This window comes from Oreochromis niloticus, linkage group LG12 (genome assembly GCF_001858045.2).
Source record: "Oreochromis niloticus isolate F11D_XX linkage group LG12, O_niloticus_UMD_NMBU, whole genome shotgun sequence".
NCBI lineage: Eukaryota > Metazoa > Chordata > Actinopteri > Cichliformes > Cichlidae > Oreochromis > Oreochromis niloticus.
Genome location: NC_031977.2, coordinates 18,981,284 through 18,989,196, shown reverse-complemented (window position 1 = coordinate 18,989,196; position 7,913 = coordinate 18,981,284). Strand labels below are relative to the sequence as shown.

Genomic DNA, 7,913 nt, shown 5'->3' with positions numbered 1-7,913 from the left:
ACAGTCTCGGTCGTTGTGTCCTTGGGCAAGACTCTTCACCTGTTGCCTATTGGTGGTGGTCAGTGCCGGACATGTCCACTTTTCACGTTCTGTCCAGGGGGATTTTCGAGATTGATAAAAATGTCCGGGTTTTCCTGTATTCTGACAGAGGACCCATGTGTGAGACGTCATCCCCGAACTGCTGTTTTGTGAGCACTTGTTCTGTGCTCACAGATGGGACTGACAGCGCGCAGCAATGCGCCTAATGATGTTTAAAAGATCCCAAAGCGCAAGTGCATCTTTTCAGATGAACTGCAAAAGAAATTTCCCTCGTACCGACCATAGCTGGACTGGCCACACCACACCTGTGCCCACCAACAACCACCGGTGGGCCGATGGTGATTTTTCGTTTCTATGGGCCGATGGTTTTGTTGTTGTTGTTGTTGTTTTTGTAACGGTATAAACAATGAAAGGTGGTGGATTGGCCAGATGCTGGCCGATGTGTAAAAATAACTCAGTTGTTTGGTGGTGTATATGGCGGAGCTTCGACAGAGGAGAGCAGGTGGATGAGGGAAAGGGGAGGCAGGAGGAGGAGAGACTCGAGGCGGCCGCCGGTCCGAGTGTCAGGTGAACTGAACTTCAGGTAAGAAGTTATGACCTGCAGTCTATCTGGGTCAGATATAAACCAAGTTTAGGTGGAGTTTATTTTTGTTGTGCTGACATTTTACAGTCAGTTACACTAACTCGTACTGCGCACTAGCTAGCATGACGGAGTTTCTATACAGCTGGGTGGGTGCTATGATGTTACTGATAGTGATATGATATCGGTTTGGATATGTGGTGAGAGGGAAACATGAAGATGAAACCAGGAGATGTCCTTACTGAATCATCAGAGCTGAACAGGTGATGGAGAAACAAGGTTACAGTTGAAGGGAAGTTATGAACTGTTTCTGAGAGACAAATAACACCAGGATCCTTTTCTAAGTAGCTGACAGCTGGTAACTGTGCAGGGGCAGGTCTAGCAAAGTTTTGCCAGGGGGCCAGGTAGGGCATTAACTAGAGATGGCACGATACCACTTTTTAATGTCCGATATCGATTCCGATATCATAAATTTGGATATCTGCCGATACCGATATGAATCCGATATAGCGTATTTTGTAATCAATAAAACTGTTTTTTATAAATATCTTGCTGCATTTTGTATAAGTTCATACTCAAGTTTTTAAAAACAAGAGACTGAAGCTATTCTGTTATACCTGTATGCAAAAAATACACTCCACCCAAAACATTTTATAGTTCAGCAACACTGATCAATCTAATAAATTTAAACCTACACCATCCTCGCTAATCTGGTATTTTAAAGAGTACTTAGTGGAAATATTAAGCAACCTAACTAACAGGGTTGCCAACTCCCAGCAAAAACATTAGGGAACCACCCCCCGCCCTTAATCGATGTAATCAACTTTAATTTAATCCAAGTGTAAAACAAATGCACAGAAATTAATTATTTTTCTACATCTTTCTTCAACAGAATTGCAGACTGCACAGATGGTACCTTCCCAAAGGAAAAAGTACTATAGTTTACTAGGGTGTAGATTAGACTTATTAGTTACTATATACAATAAGGGATTTCTATACATTTAATCAGATGACCACTTTTGTTGTAAGATTCAGATAATTATTTATTCAAAGTTTTTAAACGACATAACAAAGAAAAATATTTCTTTGTGCCCCCCTCTCCCTGTTAATGCCCAACCTAGCCCCCGACAAAACTTTGCTAGATCCGGCCCTGCACAGTTACCAGCCGTCAGCTATGTGGAAAAGGATCCTGGTGTCATTTGTCTCTCAGAAACAATTCATAACTTCCCTTCAACTCATTCATGTCACCTAAAAGGTAAACCTGTTTCTCCATCACCTGCTCAGCTCTGATGATTTAGTAAGGACATCTCCTGGTTTCATCTTCATGTTTCATCACATATCCAAACGGATATCATGACCAGCAGCTTTTACAGCCGTGGCTCCAGCAAACCTCAGCTGATACTAGAAAGTAATATTAAATACATTCTAACAACAGCTTATCACGCTTAAACGTGCTGCTGTTGTTTATCCGCTGGTCTCCTCTTTCTAGCAAAAAGTGGGCGATAAACAAACAAAAGCTGTTATATGTGTCTTACTGTGTCTTACTGGTGCTTGTCAGTGCTAGTTAGGCATGACTAGCACTGACAAGCACCAGTAAGACACATATGACCACACCTGTAACCTTTGATAAACTCTTGAGAACTGGTAACTGGAACTGTGAGAAAATATTTCTTCCAGTCAGCCTGTGGCCAAACTACATTTTACACCCTAACAAAATAACTTAACCTAACACAACACAATGATGTCAAAGAGGAAGAAGAAAATTAAGAATGCTTCGCTTTTATTGAAGCAGCATATAAAAAACAACACATGCCCATATCAAGTCAGGTCAACATGGCAGTAATTTCAGATTAAGAAGCTGTAATCATAGTGTCTCAAGTTAGTAACAAATTTTGGTTGATCCAAGATTAAACTCCAAGATTAAATCAAATAAAAGTCAAACCAAATCACTTTTATTGTCACATCACATGTGCAGGTACACTGGTACAGCACATGTGAGTGAAATTCATGTGAGTGAACTGTGTCAAATACTGAGCTTCAGTAAAGATTCAAGTTGCAGTTGTTTATATTTCCTATCACCTTAAATCTTCACTCAAAGACAAGTATCTTTGACAGTGTATATATAGGTGTATTATATATAAGAGACAAATGTTGTTGCTTCAGTATGTTGGCATTACTAAATTTGGCTCAATGCTTACATATATGTATAAAAAGAAAATGTACGAGCTGTGAAAACTGTGTCTGATAGAATGAAGAGTAGACTGATATATGAAATATTCCTTTATTGGGTGAGAAAATCAGACCATGTCATAACTGCTTTAAGTCATACAGAATAGATATCAGAGCCTTAAACAGGCTGACTTCTGCTAAATGGGTCAAACTGGGCAGAAAGTCTACAAACACATAAGATCCTTATAGAATATGATGTAACACTATAGATCAACTTACCTCAGAATATATAAAGCATATAAACAATTACAGCAATATGATGCAACAAACACAGCAGTACTACTTATCCAAAATACTCAAAGCTTCATAGAACTGAAACAAACATTTATCTTTGGGTCCATTCTGCTGCTGATACATACTTTAGGTTTCTGAACATTAAACTTGTTTCTGCTTTTCATAGTGTGTAACTTGAAGGCCCTGAGTACTTTCTCCCACACTGAAAACACTGGGATGATAATATTATTTGAACATTACCTAATAAGACTGATTCAGGACAGACAATTAGTTCTTTTAAACTTTTCTAGCAGTCCTTCACAAACAGGGAACAGTCTGTCTATTCTCTCCATCTGTCAGCTGCTGCTGGCTCTTCCTCCTCCTCTTCCTCACACACTGCTGAGTTTGTCCTGGTGGATCATCAGGGATGCAAAGCCTCACAGATGATGTGCAGCAGTGGGTCCCTCAGTCTGTCCTCACTCTGGACACTTGCAGTTGTCACACATGGAAATCAAATGTGTGATAAGCTGCAGGATTCAAACACAAGTGTAACTTATAAATACATGTTCACACTTTTATTACATAATCAGAGAGAAAGAAAGAGAGAGAGAGAGTGCAGGACAGACAGACAGGTGACAGTCTCAGGTGTACACACTGCTACAAAACAGCACAAGAGAAGGAGGATTTAGTGTTTGTGTTATTACGAGTGCTAAACAAGAAGAGTTCCCAGATGGTACAGTGGACACATGTGTGACTCCTGTGATTAAAGCATCTGTCTTTCAGCTTAACGAGTGAACCGTCAGCTCGTTCAAACACACGTTAAAGTCCGTTTGGCTCGACACCACCGAACAGAGGCAGCAATATAACATAGCTAACATTAACAGTGCAGTGAATCCTGCTTGTGCCGTGATATTCAGGACTGCAAACCGAGCAGCATCACTGACTCTCAGCTTGTTGTGTTTGTGGATATATGACTGACTTTAATTATCCATAAAATCATCACATTCTCTGTAAGATTAAGGTCAACTATTGAACGGCGTATATTTGAAAGGCTTTAAAACCAAGTAAACGCTGAAAGTACAAACATCGCTAATGTCACATAACTTTGCCGACATGTGGCCAACAGTAATGTTTTAATGTTCTCCATTATTCAACATTTGCACATAAATAAGTGACATCATATTCAGTACTTACTTTTAACAGTTTACTCTTCGGCCACTCCGCTTCTGCCGTCTGCGGCAAAATTATCCACACCGACTGCCGCGCTATGAATTGTGGGATATGTTGGGCCACGAAGTCCGGTCCCAAGCCCAGATGAGAAAGGAGGACGGTTTGGCGTCGGGCTAGCAACCCGTCCCTGTAAAAAACCCTACCGCTACAGAAGCGACAAATGAAAGCAGAAGTTTTGGACAACTTGGTGGGAATTCTACTTCAAACGGGATGACGATGCTGAAAGAAACCAAAAACGGCAACCAGCGTCCGATGGAAGCTTTAAACCATCACACGAATTGGGACGTGGAACGTTTGCACGTTATATCAGAGTGGATGGCTGGCTCAACTTTTGAAGGAGTTTGACGATTATCAGCTCGACATCCTTGGAATCAGTGAAATGAGGTGGACAGAGAGTGGCTAAATTACCAGCGATGGCAAGACAATCTTGTACTCGTGTCATCAGTGTTGGGAAGGTTACTTTTAAAATGTATTCCACTACAGAATACTGAATACATGCCCCAAAATGTATTCTGTAACGTATTCCGTTACGTTACTCAATGAGAGTAACGTATTCTGAATACTTTGGAATACTTAATATATTATCATGCTGTTTACAACTACATGAATGTCCTATTGCTGTGATTTATTACTGTTACTGAAGGTCCGCGGCTCCGAAACGTAGTAAAGGGACCTCTGGCTAATACGTCGGGTTCGTGTCGGGCTGGTAGCCGAAAACTAGCTTTACTTTGTTGTCTGGGTCAACTTTGCTTGCCAGAGACAGAGAGAGGCGTTGAAAGGCTGCTCCAACGGAACTTATTTTTTCCGGAGGAAAACACGAACACAGTGTACAGTTGAGTCTTAATAGCTTACTTACAGCTGGGCTCATCAGGCACTCTTCTTGGCTGCTGTGGTTATTATTATATTTACATGCTTCCAGCTCCCGTTTTTGCTCCGTGACAGCTCGGACTTTTCCTTTCTCTCCCTCCCTCGCTCACAGACACATAACGTGTATGGCAGTCCATTCTCCCTGCAGCACGGACTACACTGCCCATCAGGCTACATGCTTTAGAGCTATGCCTGTAGCATTCTGCCTATTAGCTTAGCACAACAACAACAACAAAAAGGCGCTCTCTCACCCAGGAAACACGCAGAGAGAGAGCGCGTCACCCTGTAACCATGGCAACCGTAACGCTGCCGCCTGGAACAACAGAACGTAGCTGTCAAACAAACCCAAACAGTCCTGACCCGCGACAATATGAAACAGGGAAGTACCGCCGTGTATTCCATTTATTTCAGCAAAGTAACTGTATTCTGAATACCACCTTTTTAAACGGTAACTGTAACGGAATACAGTTACTCATATTTTGTATTCTGAATACGTAACGGCGGTACATGTATTCCGTTACTCCCCAACACTGCGTGTCATGAAGATCGACATGAACATGCAGTGGGGCTCGTACTGATCAAAGAAGCCGTGACAGCACTCATCGGTTGGAAACCTGTTAACAACCACATCATCACAGCTTGTTTCAGATTTGTACACGCCAAGACGACTATTGTGCGACTATGCGCCGACGGACAATACGGAAGATGCTTTCAAGGACAATTTCTAAGATCAGCTGCAAGACGTTTTTAATGACATCCCGAATCACGACCTTAAGATTCTCATTGGAGACTTCAATGCCCACCTGGGCGGTGACCGATTGGGATTGGAGACAGTGGTTGGACCACATGCATCTTCAATGCGTCTCAGCGACAACGGCGAACAATTAGTATCATTCTGCGAGATATACATATTAATACTTCCAGCACCAAGAGATCCACAAGAAGACATGGCGATCACCAGATGGGCTTATATTCAATGAAATTGATTTTATCTGCATCAGCCAAAAATGGAGGTCGGCTTTGCGCGACGCAAGGGCCTATTGAAAAGCGGATGTTGAATATGACCACCACCTAGTCAGAGCAGAAGTCAAACTCAAACTTTGGAACCAAAGTGTCATGAAACGCTGTGTGGCAGGCAGGAATTGGACCCAAAATGCAGGCTCTTAGACACAAGGGATGAACTCAAAACCACAGCTTTATTCACAGGCTGGGAAAGCATACAAAGTAAACTAAACTGGGGAATAACACACTAAACTTACAGGGAGACACCAGGAGATCCACACAGCATGAGGGACGACGCGACACTGACTCAGAGAAACACAGGGTTTAAATACACTGGGAAGTAACGAGGGGAATGAGACACAGAAGGAGAGCACAGCTGGGAGAAATCAGGACTGACGAGACAAGGGAGCAAAGCAGGACACATTTACATAAGACACAGACCTTCAAAGTAAAACAGGAAGTATGACACAGAGACACGAACTTGGCACAGTGGAGACAGGAACTAAGAAACACAGAGACATAAAACCATAAGACAAAGGACTCTAAGAACCGAAAGACACAGAGGGAAACTCAACATGCAGACAGACTACACAGAACAGAGGGGACACAGAGAAACACGAAGGGGAAGGGATCGAAACTAGAAACGATAAAACTCACAATAACAATTCTACAAAAATCATAAAGAATTAAACATGCTGGGTCAGGGGACCCAGGACCCTGACAGTACCCCCCCCTCAAGGGCTGGCACCAGACAGCCCAAACACAGAAAACAAAACCAAACAGAAAACAACCCAGGGCGGGCGGCGGGGCCCAGGACGGAGGGCCCAGAACAGAAAACAAAAGCAGGGCACAGGAAACACCGGAGCCCAAGAAAGCAGTCCAAACACAAGTCAGTTCAGGGGTCTGATCCGGAGGTCGCTGGCACAAAAGTTCATGAGTCAAACGGTCGGGGGGCCGACCAGGTGGGTAGCACAGGTTACAGAGCTGATCTGGAGGCTGGCCATGCGGACGGCAACGGCGGCGACTCAGGCGAAAGGGATCCGGGGCCGGCCGTGCGGAAGGCAACGGCGGCGACTCAGGCGAAAGGGATCCGGGGGCCGGCCGTGCAGAAGGCAACGGCGGCGACTCAGGCGAAAGGGATCCGGGGGCCGGCCGTGCGGAAGGCAACGGCGGCGACTCAGGCGAAAGGGATCCGGGGGCCGGCCGTGCGGAAGGCAACGGCGGCGACTCAGGCGAAAGGGAACCGGGGGCCGGCCGTGCGGAAGGCAACGGCGGCGACTCAGGCGAAAGGGATCCGGGGGCCGGCTGTGCGGAAGGCAACGGCGGCGACTCAGGCGAAAGGGATCCGGGGGCCGGCCGTGCGGAAGGCAACGGCGGCGACTCAGGCGAAAGGGATCCGGGGGCCGGCCGTGCGGAAGGCAACGGCGGCGACTCAGGCGAAAGGGATCCGGGGGCCGGCCGTGCGGAAGGCAACGGCAGCGTATTCTTTCAGGGGGCCGCCCTCGACGGCCATGATGCTGACCCAGAGGCCTGGAAAGCGGCCAACAAAGGCGAGGAGGCACAGGTCGAGCTGGCTCTGATGGCAGTGTTGCTACTGCGGGACCAGACGAGGCAGGACCAGATGCTGAAGCCAGACCAGATGGGGATGAAGACTCGGGGGCTGCTGCAGGCGAGGACGAAGACGGAGCGGAGGCTGGACCAGACGAGGTGGAGGCTGAGGCCGAAGCTGGACCAGGCGAAGCTGATGACGCTG

The 7,913-nt window shown here is 45.4% G+C and overlaps 1 pseudogene; it reads left to right on the top strand.

Annotated features, from left to right (window-relative positions):
* Positions 1 to 4,501: 4,501 nt before the first annotated feature.
* On the top strand, positions 4,502 to 6,962 carry LOC109204416 (craniofacial development protein 2-like; annotated as a pseudogene).
* The last annotated feature ends 951 nt before the right edge of the window (positions 6,963 to 7,913 follow it).